This window comes from Pogona vitticeps, chromosome 1 (assembly GCF_051106095.1).
Source record: "Pogona vitticeps strain Pit_001003342236 chromosome 1, PviZW2.1, whole genome shotgun sequence".
Taxonomy (NCBI): domain Eukaryota; kingdom Metazoa; phylum Chordata; class Lepidosauria; order Squamata; family Agamidae; genus Pogona; species Pogona vitticeps.
This window is the reverse complement of record NC_135783.1, coordinates 10,028,652-10,045,553: the sequence shown is the minus strand read 5'-3', so window position 1 is coordinate 10,045,553 and position 16,902 is coordinate 10,028,652. Positions and strand designations below refer to the sequence as shown.

The window sequence follows — 16,902 nt, the reverse complement described above, 5'->3', positions numbered from 1 at the left end:
CACGTACAGAATCCAACCCAACCAGGAGATGGGTCCAAGCTCTCCAAAAGCCCACATCTCCCTCTATAAGCCTGCCGGGGAATTAAGATGATTTTAAATACTGTAAATAAATAATAAACATTTAAACAGTGGTTGCCTCTACTACATCTGAAGCAGCAGGCGAGCTCAGTGGTCACAAAAGAGGTTGTGCACCCACCTATAGCTACGCCCATCAACCTCTCCCTAGGATCTCTTGCTCAAAGCGATGGATTTCCTTTCCATGAGAAGAAACCCGACCAGCTCAGGCTTATCCCTCATTACAGCAAGCTGCAGAGTGAGGAATGTCCTGGACGGGTCTCCACATGAACCCAAAAGATGCAACCTCCCTGTTGTTGTTAAGTCATTAAGTCATGTCCGACTCTTTGTGACCCCATGGACCAGAGCACGCCAGGCCCTCCCGTCTTCCACTGCCTCCCAGAGTTGGGTCAGATTCATGTTGGTCGCTTCGATGACACTGTCCAACCTTCTCATCCTCTGTTGTCCCCTTCTCCTCTTGCCTTCACAATTCACACAACCTCCCTGGGCTGTAGAAAAAGGCAGCTTTCTGGCTGTCCCTCACGGTGTCCCTTTGTTAGAGGGCATATCTATTTCTGCCTCTAAATCTGTTTTGTTCTTTCTTCTTCTTCTTCTTTTTAATTATCTAGTATGCATTTTTTCTAATTAATTTTTTCCCCTATTATTTTAAGGTAAACATAAAATACATAAAACAAAATGCAAGTCGGGACCTCTTGCAGTCATCTTCATCTTCCATTATCTTTCTTCTTCTTCTTCCTTTATTGTCCTCTTCTCCAGAATGGCCTTTATTCCTGATTTGGAACTTTCCCTGTGCCTCTTGTTAGCACATATTCAAGAAATAGGTTCTTCTAAGACCCTGGTTTTTGTTTTAAGCTGCAGTTGGACACAAACTGTGCCGCTGGAAAAATGTGTGTAGTAGGGAACAGAGATTAGCTCAGGAGAAATGGGATGGCTTTAACAATGAGACATCAAGGTTTTTAAAATTATAATAACAATAGTCTTAGACATGCAGAGCTGGAAGCGACCCCATGAATCATCAAACCCAACTCTTGTCAAGGAGACAAAGTGGGGAGTCAAACTCCCAACCTCTGGCTCCACAGCCAGAGACCTAAACCACTGAGCCATCAAGCCGTTCTTTATTCGCTTCCCGTACCTGCAGAGTGGAATCTCCTAATGCAGTTGTGTTTCTTGAGCTACTTCTTAACAATTTGTCCAGTCGTGTCCGACTCTAGGGGGCGGTGCTCATCTCTGTTTCCAACCCATAGAGCCAGCGTTTGTCTGCAGACAATCCTCCGTGGTCACGTGGCCAGCGTGACTAGACACAGAATGCTGTTTACCTTCCCACCAAGGTGGTACCTATTTATCTACTCGCATTTTTGCATTTTGCATGCTTTCGAACCGCTACGTTGGCAGGAGCTGGGACACGCGACGGGAGCTCCCTCCGTCGCGTGGATTCGATCTTACGACTGCAGGTCTTCTGACCTTGCAGAACAGAGGCTTCTGCGGTTTAACCCACAGCACCACCACGTCCCTAGTTTCTTGAGCTACAGACCCCCATAATTCTCCAACACTGAGACAAAAGCAGGAAGCTTGGGCGGCTCTAAGCCTCACAGCCTTCCAGTTGAAGATCTTCTCCCAGATGAGCCACATTTAGGTGTCTTCCTGCTGGGTAGATCTCCCAGAAGGAAGAATCACAGGATCTGTAGTCCAAGACATCCAAATATCATCCCTAATGCTGATCTGTGAATTACCTGTTCGCTGACTCCACATTCAGGAGCTAGCTTTCAGACAGATGATAGCTTATAATGTAGAGCAAATCACCAGTGTTGTTCTCGAAGCCACAGCCATAGGAAAGAACACTGGTGCTTTTCAGGGGCCACGGCACAGTCCAATCGTCTGTGAAACAGGTAGGGTGACAACTGTTCCTCTCACTAATGAAGTTAATGTGGCAGATGTCAAAGAATTAAACAGCTAGTCTTTAAGAAACTCATGCGCCACTCACACTGAAGTTCCCTATCTGTCAAAATGAAGAAAAGCTACATTCCAAAAGACTTTTAGAAGAATTTTTTAAAAAGGGGGAGGGGTTCAAAAGCAAAGGTTTTAAAAGCAAATCAAAGATATTGTCTGTGGAAATAGTCAGCTACCCAGTATCTCTCCCAAACAGCTTCTCCTGGTGAAGACTCATTAAGAACCATTTAAAAGTCTTCAGAAATCCATGTTTGCTGTCTGACAATCGCTTCCTTGATTTTTTTAAAAAAGTATATATCTTTTTAATGTTAAATATATATCTTTTTTTTTTTTTTGAGACAGTCCGGCAGCATTTGTTAACTCCTCTGTTTTCCTTTTCTCCTCATTTTAATTGATGTCAAGTGGCTTAATTAAAAAAGAAAAACGAACGAGACGCTTTCTGTAAAACTTGTTTTAAAGAATCTGGACGGTGGAATTGAAAAGAAAAAACAAGTACTGCTGCTCTTTGCTCTTGGAATAAACGGAATTGAAAAATAACGAAGAGAATGTACTATTTTTCAATATTCGATTTACCTTGCTGATCAGGCTCATGGTTGTCACAAGAAGTCTCAGTTTTGATTTTGGCTCTTAAATAATCCCCACACATACCTTGTTTTTATTATTTGGCTTTGACTTTTGTTTGCTTTGAACAAGCATTGAAGACTCAGGAGATCACGGGAAATCATCAACCTTTCTTAAGGGCTCCTTAAACAGGTTCTGTTATTTTTTTAAAATGTAACAGAGAAATAATAATAGAAAACGTATGAAAAATTCCCAAAGCTACCTAAACAACACAGTGAAAAAAGTTTAGGAATTATTTCATCCTCGTGTGCTGCCTTTGGTAAAGGTGCCTGGGACAGACCTTTCTGGGCTGAGGTAAAGGTCAATCAACTCATCATTAACCAATTGTTCTTTCTCTTCCTCTGATTTCGAAGAGAGTCCTGCCTCTCTGCTTAAGTGCCTTTTGCCCTCTCTTTTAGTCTGCTGGCAGGTGTTAGCAGTTAAGAGTGCAGTAATGGAAGCAGGCTGTGAATCTGTTCAGCCCTGTTGCTGAAAGTCTGCATGCAGTCTTTATTGTTGTTGTTGTTTACAATATGCTGTTTTTGATCTATTCTACTGTGAGTAAATGAAAGCTTTTATTCTTTCTCTTACCAATGTCTCAGAGTGAATTATTGAGACTGTAAGTTCCAGACGATGAAAACAAAGGAGTGATCTACTCTGGAGAGACTTGAAGCTAATTCTGCTATGTGAATACCTGCAATTTAGCTATGCAGCTAGTGGTTTTAAAACCAACGTTCATAACTCTGCAGCAAGAGAGGCTGTTACCTTTCACCTGCTCTAATAAAAATACATTCTACTTTCTATATGTCAAAAGTGGGCAACGAGAAGTATTTACAGTGGAATTATGTAGGCAGGACTCATGAAGACAAAACCACAGGATTTCCTGAGTGGCAGGGATTCTTACTTTATTTGCAATTCTTCTCAGCTGCAATCCTCACCATTGCCTGGAAAGAATGGATTTTCTCCTGGAGAGGATATTGCTGCAAATTATCCCTAATGAAGTGCAAATTATTTGATGGTGATTTGGTGCTGAATGGGCGATCAGGAGCCATTAACTTTGCAAAAGACCAGCTCCTCACTTGCTGATACTGACCTGTCCAGTTGCTTTGATTTGGGGGCTCTATTTATTGGGAAGGTAGCTCCTCTGGACAGAAGGCTCAGCTGGCAGACTTCATGCCTTGGAGAGGCCTAATTTCCTGTTGAACCAGGAGCTGTCCTGGTCGTTCTTTGGGAGTTTCCTTTTCAAACAGGAAGTTAGGCCCACTCAAGGCATGAAATCTGCCAACTGGCTTTCTCTCTTGGTGAACACAATTAAAATGTCTATAGGATCTACTGTAGGTCTGGCAGGTAGGACTACCTGGAGAATTATGGGATGTGTAGTCCAAAAATGCACATCCCTACCATTTGCATGCTTGTTGCTGGGCCAAACTTTGAGCACAACAGCCAGAAACCAATTTCACAGAGACTTGATTCGAAGATGGCTTCCAGGTCCCATGTTCCCCCATTTCTTAGTGTCTTCACCTCCAAGCTCTACTATTTTGAACAGTGATCAACTGAGGAGCATTGGATTGAACGTTCTGTTTTTGTGAGCCTAACGGGAGAGACGGGAAGCCACCCACTATACGTTCTCCAAATGGAACAAGACGAATAAGCGGATCAGGCCAGTAACCACGCAAAAGAGGCTTAAGGCCAATTCACAGCTGAATACTTCTGCTAGAGACAGAGCCTAATCCCTTTCGTGGGCATTTGAATTATCCTGAAGAAATGTACAATGAAAAACTGTATCTCTCACCTCTTCATCCTGGAACTGGTCATATAAATAGTCATTGTGTTTGAATGGCAGGATGCAGTAAAGAATCTCATCACTGGGACTCTTTCTCATGTGATATTTCACCCTATAGATGAAGCAGGTGCAGTTAAGGGACAGCTAGTGGGCCCTTCGTGGTACCCACCCCCCTAGGCGTTATTTTTCTGGACGTTGAGAACTTCATGGGCACATAGTAAAGGTTTCCCTTGACATTTAGTCCAGTCGTGTCCAACTCTAGGGGGCGGTGCTCATCCCCGTTTCCAAGCCATAGAGCCAGCATTTGTCCATAGACATTTTCCGTGTTCACGTGGGCAGCACGATTAGACACGGAATGCTGTTACCTTCCCACCGAGGTGGTCCCTATTTATCTACTCACATTTTTACATGCTTTCAAAGAGCTCAGTTGGCAGGAGCTGTGACTAGCGACGGGAGCTCATTCTGCCACGTGGATTCAATCTTACGACAGCTGGTCTTCTGACCTTGCAGCACAGAGGCTTCTGTGGTTTAACCCACCATGTCCCATGGGCATATATCCCAGGCTAACTCTGGGATTCTTGCTCCTAATAAGTCTTTCCATCAGTCTGAGGCTCAGATGAAATATTTCTCATTCTCTAAAAGCAAAGAACATGAGAGACACTGCAGACTAAAACAACCAGAAAATTCTGCAGTAGCTGAACATGCCCTAAAACAAGCTGGACATGAAATTCTATTTCAAAATACTGAAATACTGGACAACACCAGCAATCATTACGTCAGACTGCACAGGGAAGCCATTGAAATCCACAAGCACCAGCAGAACTTCAACAAAAAAGAGGAAAGTTTTAAACTCAACAAAACATGGCTCCCAGCTCTGAAAAATACAGCATGCAAAAGGTCAACGAACTCTACCCAGCCATAAGGACCGGGGATCACTACACACAAAAGACCAGCTAATGACACCCATCAACCACAGTGACAGATAATCTCTTCTCCTTATCACAACAGTACACCCACAACAATACACACTAATCACCCATCTCCTGAAAAGGACAAAAGCCTATCTCACAGCCATAAATACTCCACTCCCAGGCAAACTACACCAGAGCACAGAGTGCTGTTCTCTGAAGATGCTGGCCACAGAGACTGGCAAAACGTTAGGAAAAACAATCTTCAGAACATGGCCAAAACCCCACAACAACCAAACTACAGGCAGCGTGTGAGGCTGTAAAAACCCCAACACAAAACACCAAGAGAGAACTAGGATCTCTACTTCTGCAACAGTTTAATGCTACTTATGATAACTCCCCTTCTCTCTTTCTCATTCAGGGAATGGAACAAATGCTAGTTTGTCATTCCCCATGCTAAACTTCGCGAGAGCGGATTGTTTCCCATTCTCTAAAAGCAATCTGTGGTTACAGAAAACTGAGATAGATAGGAAACCCTAATCCACCCCCTCCACACACCCTAATTCTTGTTTTGCTAATGCATGTACAAGCTGGGTGGTTATTTTTCATCATTGTGGCAATTTTCACTAATATGACAAGTATGTTACAGACGTGATTCTTCTGTTTAAAAACTAATACTCACAATTAATATGTTACAATGATGAATTGCTCTGTGTAATCTGTCATCATGGGGGGGAAATTGGCATAATTAATGCACAGTTATTGTTATAAAACAGCGATTTGGTAACTTAGGGTAATACTACCAAGGCGGGGGTTAGGGGGCCTGGAAATATCCCTTTTCCCTCTCCACAATTGTCTTTATTTTGCAATGACACCTCGTGTCAGCCCATAACCTTTAGCTGCCACTCCTTATGTCAGCCCCTTCACATCCAAGGACCCACGGAATATGGATGGGGTTAAAATTCAGTTTCTGTTTTTTGGGGGTTCTAATGTACCGTAATCCACACATCTCACAAACTGGTGCTTAGTAGAGGCTGGCGGTTCCAATATCACCGGGACTGTGAGTCTGCCTCTGGGTTTTAGTCCAAACTTTAGAAATGCTGTCCTGCTTTGTGCCAAACCTATTATGGGCAAAAGATTAAGTACCCTGGACAGCTCTTGCAAACCTAATGCCCAGAAAGGATTCAACCACTCCTATAACATTAGACTCACCAGTAAGGAATGAGTCTTTTGTGGGTTTTTTAAAACTACAACTCCCAAAAGTCTGCTAGAATTGCACCAAGTAGATTTTTTTTGGGGGGGGTGGCTTTAGAGCCCACAAAGCCTTCTCATATGTTTGATATACATGTATCAATATATCACATAAAGGAGGGAGGGAATCCCTCCATTTCAGAGTTCTTCTGAGCCTGGGGAACTAGCTGGATGGGGGTGAGTTTCAAGTTTGGACTGGACCACAAAATTCACTGTCCAACCTTGGGCAGGTCATTTTCTCAAAACCTCATCTTCCTCACCGGGCTGTTGTGTGAGCTTCAGATAGGGAGTCAAAGACACTGACAGCATCCTTGCTAAAGCTTAGACCCTAGCAAGTCCATCACAGAATTCTATCTTCTGCTGAAATCATTCATATTTATCGGGGCTGCAGTTATACATTGTTTTCCCATCTCTTTTTGATATTTCTTCCCTTGCATTGGAAAGTGTGCAGGTAAAGCACAGCCAGGGGTGCTCCGGGAAGGTTTGCAGTCATCCATCATCATGCTCTGTCCGCAGAGTCAGAGAGGCGCTGCCACCCATCTTGATGCTAGGTCACCGGATGAAAACGGATGCAGTAAAAGAGAGAAAGAGGTTCTCGAAATAGTAGCATCAGAAGGATGGGGAAGGGAAGGTTCTTTCATGGGTCTCGAACTCGCAGCCTTACTGCCACAGTGGTTTCCGATGCGGACAACTCAAAGTTAGCATTATCACTTCCGCCTTCTATCATCACACACTGTCCCTGTCCTATATGGCAGGTGGAAATCTAGCCGATATACTGTATCCACATGTGGCTAACTCTCCCTCCCCCACCTTACCTGTGCTTTTTAAAGAGCTGTGCTCAAGGCAAGTGATCTGTGCAGAATCCATGTGCACAAGAAGGATTTCTACCAGTGTGCCAGCAGGAATAGTGGGATCCCAGAACGAAAAAAAAAAGTATTTGTTTGTCTTTTAAATTCATTTAAAAGATGAATTTATCTTTTAAATTCATGAAGGGCCGTTTCCAGGTTTCTCTCCCCCACCATCCAATTTTTTATCAGCTCCTTTAGCTAGAACCTGCCCTAATTCCAAGTGCTCAATGGAAGGACAGATCCTGAAGCTGAGGCTCCAATACTTTGGCCATCTCATGAGAAGAGAAGACTCCTTGGAAAAGACCCTGATGTTGGGAAAGTGTGAAGGCAGGAGGAGAAGGGGACGACAGAGGACGACATGGCTGGACAGTGTCATCGAAGCGACCAACATGAATTTGACCCAACTTCGGGAGGCAGTAGAAGACAGGAGGGCCTGGCGTGGTCTGGTTCATGGGGTCATGAAGAGTCAGACACGACTTTAGGACTAAACAACAACAAGCCCTAATTTGAAAGGAAACTTCACTAAATGTAGACCTAATATATCCATCAATGTCTCCAGAGAGGGCAAAAGAGAAGGGGGCTTATTTCTTTCTAATCATAAATCTATTTAATATGTTAACAAACACTGATGAGCATATTATGTTGTAGTGGAAAACACGATACCAAAACTTATGTTAGGCCAGTGGTTCCCAACCTTGGGTCCCCAGATGTTCTTGGACTACAACTCCCAGAAGCCCTCACCACCAGCTGTGCTGGCCAGGATATCTGGGGGTTGTAGTCCCCAAACACCTCCAGGGCCAAGGTTAGGAACAGCTGTTCTATGACCTTGCCACATTCTTCCCCAGAAAAATTTCTACAGATGATCTTGGCTATGTCAATATTACATGGAAAAGCACTTTTAAAAGGGGACAAAATGGGGATGTCATTTTTAAAAGTTAAATAGTGTTTACCTATTTTTAATTATTCAGTTCTATTTTAATCAGTGTATAGTTTAATTGGTTTTTTTAAATGTTCAACTATTGGGTTTTTTTGAAGGGACGTGGTGGTGCTGTGGGCTAAACCGCAGAAGCCTGTGCTGCAGGGTTAGAAGACCAGCAGTCGTAAGATCGAATCCACGTAACAGAGTGAGCTCCCGTTGCTTTGTCCCAGCTCCTCGCCAACCTAGCAGTTCGAAAGCATGTAAATGCGAGTAGATAAATAGGTACCATCTCAGTGGGAAGGTAAAACGGCGTTCCCTAGTCACGCTGGCCATGTGGCAACGGAAACTGTCTTTGGACAGGCGTGGCTCTATGGCTTGAAAAGTGGGATGAGCGCCACCTCGGACATGACTGGACTAAAAATGTCAAGGGGAACCTTTACCTTTTTATTGGGTTTTTAGTTTTAATCTCTTTAATATTGTGAACCACTTTGGATCCCGTTATTGGGAGAAAAGCGGCCTATAAATAAAACAAATAAAATGAATGACAAAGAATTGTCAAACAGGCATAGCAGCAGGGGCTGGCTGAAAAGCTGGCAACCCTGCAAGTAAGAAATTGCACTCTGCCCATGCTTAAGCGCACTCCTTCCCTTCCCATTCCTACCTTGAATTGTGGCTCAAACAAAACCCTGTAGAGGAGACCCCCAGAACGCCGCCTCTTACTACCGGTTCCCCCCCCCCTTCTTATGGGTTGTAAAGAATGTCGTTGTGCGATTGTTGAGGGGGGGGAGAGTAAAACTGAAAGAAACGGGCAGGGAACGAGGAGGAGGGGAAAAAATCTTACCGAAGTCCAAGAATAGAAACCAGTAGCAATTCTTCCTTAATACCTAGGGAAGAAACAGCAACCACTTAAAAACAGGGATGGAGTGAAGGATTAAATATATAAATAAAGAAGACAGAAAGGGAGCCCGGGCTGGCTGCTGTTGGTGGGAAGGCAGAGGCAGAAAGAATTAGCTAAACAAAAGAAATCATGGCGGAGCGCTTGCTTATTTGATGCCCTGAAAGGCTGTGTGGATTATGGACTTCAAAACCTATGCCAAGAGGTGGCCAGAAACGTCGCCACGGCCCGGGTAAGTGTGACCGCAGCCTCGGGCGATGATGGAAGAAACGCTGCCCTTATCCCCCCCCCCTTTTACCATCGATCACATCTCCCAACCCCCTCGACTCCAAACCCCCCGATGAGTCGCCCCATGCAGCTATCAGCTTTCCCCCTCGGCCCCAATATAGGGAGAAGCGGCCCGGAGGTCGCGATGCGCTTTTACGCATCGGCCAGGGCGCACCGTTTGGTTCCATTGGAAAAGCGCTGGTTTGGGTGGCACGGCCGGGAGCGCGACCCGCGCCTGTTTGAAAGCTGCCGGGGAACAACAACACGGGTGGGAAGCTGCCAACCGCTCGGAGGGAGAGGCTCCCTCCGGCTTTGGGGAGGGAGGGTCTCAAGTGGCACGAGCTTGCCAAGGTCTGGCTGGGCAAGAGGGCCGCCTGCCTTGCCACTGCTTTGGAAGAAGAGGCTGGCTTTTACCTATTGAGTTGGAGCCAGAGGAAGGAGGGAGGAGAGCGCGCCCCGGTCCCGCTGGCGGGAGGAGAGGGAGAGGTCGGTGAACGGCAAAGATCCACCCTTCCTATAGGGGTTCATGGGGGGGGGGTTGCGCGCCTCTAATTGTTCCTACCCGATGGGAAAAATGCAAACGGTTGTTTCCAGAGGCTCCTTAGCCTGTGTAGCCCGTTGCAGAAAAGAAAAGAAACCCAAGAGTCTTGTAACCTTAAAGGCTAGCAGCTTTTATTAGGCACAGATTTCCGTGGACCAATTCAATGAGTTAGGTTTCTGGCTGAAAACCTGGGAGTTCGGTTCTCCGCTGCGCATCCCAGGAGAATCAGCCTAGGTGGCTTTGGGCAAGCTGCAAATCTTGCGGGAGGAAATGATAAACCACTTCTGAGTACTCTCTACCTAGAAAAACCCCGGAAAGAATGGCCAGAAGTCAGAATTGACAGGAGGGCACGCAGTTATTTTTATTTGTGGACTGCAGCCCCCTAGGTACTGATTTATTTACGTATATTTTCTTTCTAGGACTTTCTACTGTCATAGAATCATCATAGGTTCATGGCCTATAAGGTTATGGAGTCCAACCTCCTGCTCAGTTGCAGGCATACAAATCAAAGGAGATCTGCCCGGTGGTTGTCTGAGTTTCTCTTGAATGCCTCCAATGCTGGAGCACTCACCACCTCTCCAAGTCATTGGTTCCATTGTTGTGCTGCTCTAACAGTTAGGACGTTTTTCCATTGTTGTGCTCCTCTAACAGGACGTTTTCCCTGATACTCAACCAAAATCTGGCTTCCTGTAACTTCAGCCAGTTTCCTGCACTCGGGGATGACTGAGAACAGATCCTGCCCTTCCGTTGTATGACAGCCTTTCAAGTAGTTGAAAAGTAGTATCACATCTCCCCTCAGTCTTCTTTTCTCAAAGTTAAACATGCCCAGTTCTTTCAGCCTTTCCTCATAGGGCCTGGTTTCCTACCCCATGATCATCCTTGTTGCCCTTTTCTGGACTTGTTCCCATTTGTCGGCATCCTTCTTGAAGTGTGGTGTCCAGAACTATCTGAATTTTTCAAGTGCACCATCATGACCCTCCATTAAGGCCTGTCTTTGTCATCCTCAAAAGACTGTTCAAAGCCCCTTAATGACCAATGTTCAACCCATCACCTTGCTGGGCTTTGTGCATTCTCATTCTATTGTACAGGCACATCATGCCTGCCTACAGGTTCTATGGAACCCAGTAATCCATGCATCTGAAGAAAAGGACTGCAGTCCATGAAAAGCTTGTTCTGAGTAAAACTGACTAGTCCTGGGAGCGGCTGCAAGATTATTGGACATGGTGGCTACTTCCTAACTGGGGGAGAGACAGGGAGAGAGGAAAGATTGGCTAAAACATTTCAAATGCATGGGGACTATCCAGGAGGTGTTGATTTGGGCCAATCAGCCTGAAAATAGCTCTAAATATCTGAGAGCCAGCTTAGTATCTGATGGGCAGCTGCTTTGTGTCCTTTTTAAGGAGAAAGGCAGGTAAAATATTTTAAATAATTAATAATAAACACAATATTCCATTCCTTTCTTCCGTAATCTTCCTTACTTACTTTCAGTCCTTCCTTTCCTTCCTCCCTCCCTTTCCTTCCTTCTTTCCTCCCCACCTTCTTTCCGTCCTCCCTCCCTCCCTCCGCCTTCCCTCCCTTCTTTCCTTCCTTCCTTCCTCCCTCCCTCCCTCCCTCCCTTCCTTCCTTCCTTCCTCCCTTCCTTCCTTCTTTCCTCCCTTCTTTCCTCCCTCCCTTCCTTCCTCCTTTGTTTCCTTCCTCCCTGCCTCCCTGCCTCCCTGCCTCCCTGCCTCCCTGCCTCCCTCCCTCCCTCCCTTCCTTCCTTCCTTCCTTCCTTCCTTCCTTCCTTCCTTCCTTCCTTCCTTCCTTCCTTCCTTCCTTCCTTCCTTCCTTCCTTCCTTCCTTCCTTCCTTCCTTCCTTCCTTCTGGTAATGACATTGCAGAAGCATATTTTTCTAGCAAATGCTATGCATAGCATGGTCTCTGGTTCCCTCTAGTGGCCAGTTCTGACTTCTTCACCTTTGGAAATAGATATTTCTAAGGTTTTTCTTTTAATATTTTTAGTATTTCCAAATTGCGGCTAAGTGAATCAGCGAGTGCTCTTCCCGTGGATAAGGGGGTCCTACTGTAAATGCCTGCCTTTACCTGTTCATGTCAAAGTAGAACCAGGCGGAACCTGTTTCTGTTCATTCAACCTTTTTTTTGTTAGAGAATGTTTTGGGCATCTGAGAGCATTCATATACATTGGGTGAGGTCTGGAAGTTGAGTCGTGGCAACTGGACTTCTTTCTTGTTAGGTTGAAATGTTTCACTACTCATCCAAGTAGCTTCTTCAGTCTGAGGAGAGTTGGTAGGAGACCCCTGATACAGTATATCGTCCACGTTGGTTTCACTTCCCCCTGGTCTGAATAGGCTTGTTAGATGGACAAAGGACTGGGGGTGAGGGATAATCCCACTTCTGCAGTCCTTCTCTACCTATTGACATGTGTCATTAATGGTTGTTAACAGTGGTCTTTCTGATGTGTGTGTGGTCCTAATCTTTCTGAGGACGGATGAAAGGGTCGTTCCTTACATGGCAAGTGTGTCTGAAAAGCTCAAAAGGATTTTCAGTAAACACCACATACCCATGCACTTCAAACCCACTAAGGTAGAGATTCGGCCACCCAAAAGAACGGACACCAAAATACAACAGGAGCAATATAGTATACGTGGTCCAATGCAAAGAGGAATGTTGAGAGCTCTACATTGGAGAAACTAAACAGGAGAATGGCCCAGCACGGGGGGGGGGGGGATGGCTCAGGACTACAATCCACAGTGTCCCTTCATTTGAAGGACAAAGGACACTCATTCGATGACCAAGATGTACTCATTTTGGATCGAGATGACAGGTGGTTTGAGAGAGGAGTCGGGGAGAACATACATGTGCATATAGAAAACCCCTCACTCAACAGCGGTGGAGGCCTTAGATACAATCTGTCTCCTATTTATCATGATGCCCTTTCATCCGTCATGTGATCATGCTGTCTGGGGCATTCTGGGAGTTGTATTCCAAAGAAGTGACTGTTCTACGTTTTGGTCTAAGTCAGGATGACATAGTGTTACACATCAACGTAAACCAGTGGTTCCCAAACTAGGCACCCCAGGGCACAGCGAAACGCAGTCCGGGGTGCCACAGAATCCTGAGAAGTGGCATCTGTGGAAGTGCTACTCGGCCCGGGCTTTCCACCTCCCTTCTCCCCTCTCACCTAAAGTATTATATTGTGAGAGCCATGGTCAAGTAAGACAGGGAACTGCAAGTCAAAAAAGTTTGGGAACCACGGACTTAAACTGACAACCTGCATGTCAACCACCCTCTTACCCTCTCACTCCGTCTCCTTCTCCATCTCTCGTGCTCTCTTTCTCTCTCTCCTTTCCCTTTCAACCGCCCGAGTTTTTGGCAATGAGTTTAGCACGGGGTACTCACAATAACAGGAGCCAGTGAGTATGCCGAGGGGAACGAAACAGATCTCATAACTGTTGTCTTCACACGTGCTGCATATGTAATAGGCAGGCTCTCTCCGACTGTAAGTGGACAGTAAGGTATTATGACATGAATATATATATTTTGGAGTGCTGAACAAAATGAGAATTTCATGCATTGGCAATATAGTGAGACGAGTCATATCCGGCATGACCTTGGGCTTACGGTGGGAAGCCGAGTCGTAATGCATTCTGCAGAGAAGCCAGTGCACAAAATCAACAGGACGTTTCTCATTTTTAGGCGGCCAATAATGCTTTCGTCATTCTCTGCCAGGTTCATAACGTCTCTTGCAGGCAGGGCCTAAGAAAGGAATCCTTCCCTCCCAATCTTAATTTATTTTCATCTTGTTGGATGATGTGTTTGGTTATTGGTATTGATAAGGCGTCGTCGCCGGTCATGGCAGATATTAAAATAATACCTGGTTGAGGAGAGGCAGAGTTGACTTCCAGGCTCAAGGTGTTCACATGCTTGTGAGGATGGGCATCATGATTGAGCCGCCATGGGCTTCTGAATGATTGTAGCTTACAGCTCCCATCAGGGTTTATGGGAACTGCAGTGCAAAGCCATCTGAAGAGACACATGTATGCAGACATGACACACACCCAGGATGTTTGGAAGGATGGCAGTGGACAGTGAGCGGTTCAACATGGCAGCCTTGGCTAGGTAGGAAACCTTGGGCCGTGGGGCCAAAACTGCCCTCTTGAGATTTCACTGGGATTCCTCAGATAGCTCTGCCGTTCTTTCTTCTCTGTTTTGTTTGGTGGTTTCCAAAGATTTTGCGCAGCCTCCCCCCTATTATAAACAGTTGAAATCTCTCTCTTAAGGCATAGTTACTCCTGGTGAGAGCTTTATGCTCTAAAAAAACATGCTGATATTTTGGGTCCTGCCTTTTTGCCTTCAGCTCACCGCCTGAAAATAGGATCCCCAAGGAGGTCTCTGAAATTCAGTCTGGTCTTTCGGCTGAAAAATGTTCTCCACTCATGGCTTGGATCTTACAACATGATAAAGGCACCACCGTTGCACGGTGAGTCTTCCGTCCTTGCTACAGTGTTCCCGTGGGGCATGGAATCCTCCATGCTTCAATATTCCCCTTATTTTCCAGTGACAGGAGATGGCGAGAACGCCAACTGCCATGAGAGGGCCTTCAATGCTGTCTGTAGTCCCTGGGTTATGCAGTATATCTAGCATATGTGGAACTAAGAGAGCTAAGAAGGCAAACCTGGGGCGGGGGGAGACTGTTGATCTAAATCAGCGATTCTTAACCTTTGTTACTCGGATGCTTTTGAACTGCAACTCCCAGAAACCCCAGTCAGGACAGCTGGTGGTGAAGGCTTCTTGGAGTTGCAGTCCAAAACTCCTGAGTAACCCAAGGTTAAGAACCAGTGATGACACGAAATGAAGGCTGAAGTTGAGGGCATGGCTGCTACTGGGAAATGACTCAACAGAACAGCACAAAAGGGCATCTCACGGACCAGAAGTGTTTGGTTTATTTCAATTTTTTAAAAAAGGAAAAAGAATTAAATATAATTCCACCTTGCTAGGTAACTGGTAGCCAACACCACGTGTTTGTGGGTGGGAGATCGGACATCTTTGGGTTTCTTTACAACTCCCAGATCTCACAGCCTGCTTAGTCATTGGCTGGGCTGGAGCTGAAATATGAATGAATGAATGAATGAATGAATGGATGGATGAATGAATGAATGAATGAATGAATGAATGAATGAATGAATGAATGAATGAATGAATGAATGAATGAATGAATGAATGAATATCCCACCTTTGACCTGAATATTAGGAATGGTCAGAGATGTTGTTACACCTAGAGGGATGTAGCCTGCCTTCCCACGGCCTTTTCTGTCAGATTTTTGTTCGGAGCAGAGCCCTTTCCCTCTGCTCGTGTGAAGTAGTTCTCTTCGGTGCTTTTATTGATGCTACTGCGTAGACCTGTCTCTGAGCCCCAGGCTTTGTGGTTGTTCTGTTTCTCTCTGCCTTGGCTGCTGGGCAAAACCACAGAAACCCATGGCCTTCAGGATCCACTCCCTTGACCTTAACGAGTTGCAACTCAGCTTCGCAAAGACCGCCGCCTGTTGGGGACGGAGGACATGAAGTGACCTCCAATGTGCAACTTGGTCCCTCGTTGGAAATCTTTCCGATCCGCAAGAGTCCAGTTTTCTGTGGCATAACAGAGGAGGCAGCAGATACGCCGAGAAATTTGCGCGGCCCGTGAGCGAGTCCAAAACTTTGGCTCGACGCCATGAATACATCCCGAAAAAGTCTTAATTCTGCTTTGAACGTCACGTTGAAGCCTTTATTGAGGGAGGACATCTCCCCCTCCCTTGCGTCCACTCCTCGCCGAATTAGAGCTGCCTTTTATTACGCACAAACGCCGACGGACCCTCATCTCAGTGTGGGAGAAACAAGTGACAAAACCCAGAACGAATTACAAGAAACTCTTTCTCATTAAGCCAGCACAGAATAAGGATTTACTGCATGGGCAGCAATGGTCCCTCGGGGCTTCTTGTCCATAATCCCACCATGGAAAAATGGTTCTGCAATTATCCTCACACACACACACACACAGAGAGAGAAAGACACACACACACACACATGCCCAGACACTGTTTTCAGATTGGCATGTCTGCTTCACACATAACTAATTGTAATCATAAACTGGCACTATATTCCTTTTACTTCTTGCTTCTTCCCCCGCCCTTTGGTGTTCCTTTCTTGCTTTGGCGGAATGCCCTAGTTTTGACAATGCCAGCTCAACTTAAAACCTTTTCCGTCTCCCCCCGCCTCCTCGGTTTCTGATTCTGAGCTTTGCACAGCCAACAATTCCCGTTGGCCTGTTTAGTCGCAATCATGCTGAGCGCATACTGGCGGATGCCCTCGCCCCTCTGCTTGGTCCGTCCTTCCCAGACGCTAAGATATGATGACATGAATATATATTTGGGAGCTTTGCACAAAATGAGGATTTCACGCATAGGCAATATAGTGTGACGAAGAGTATCCGGCATGACCTTGTGAACGCAGCCAAGGCCTCCAGAATAAACAATGCAAAGGGACTCGGTAGAACAAGAAGGACAGGAAAATATATCTAAAGTGAGGGAGTGGCAAGGTCCATTCTGGAATCTGCGCAGACAGAGGTACCTTGGTGGGGCATGGGGAGGTAGGAAAACAGTTAAGGTTAGAGATAGGTTGAGAACTAGAGAAGAAAAGCAATTGGAAAGACAGGAAAAAAGCAAATGATGATGATGATGACAGCAAACCCTGGGGTGAAGAGGGATTGGAACAAGTGAAGAATGAGGGGGGCAAATCACATAGAGGTAGAAAGCAGTTCAAGGACAGCAGGAAATAGGACAATGAGAGGCATATTGCACATACCGATGCTATGTTGAACAACCAAACATCC

The 16,902-nt window shown here is 45.6% G+C and overlaps 1 long non-coding RNA gene across 1 annotated transcript in view; it reads left to right on the top strand.

Moving 5' to 3' along the window:
• The first annotated feature begins 278 nt into the window (after positions 1–278).
• The window catches only part of LOC140703690 (uncharacterized), a 36,553-nt gene continuing 19,929 nt past the window's right edge, over positions 279–16,902 (top strand). The window contains exon 1 of the long non-coding RNA XR_012082964.2: positions 279–9,458. This is a non-coding gene — a long non-coding RNA (uncharacterized LOC140703690). The remainder of the gene's footprint in view (positions 9,459–16,902) is intronic.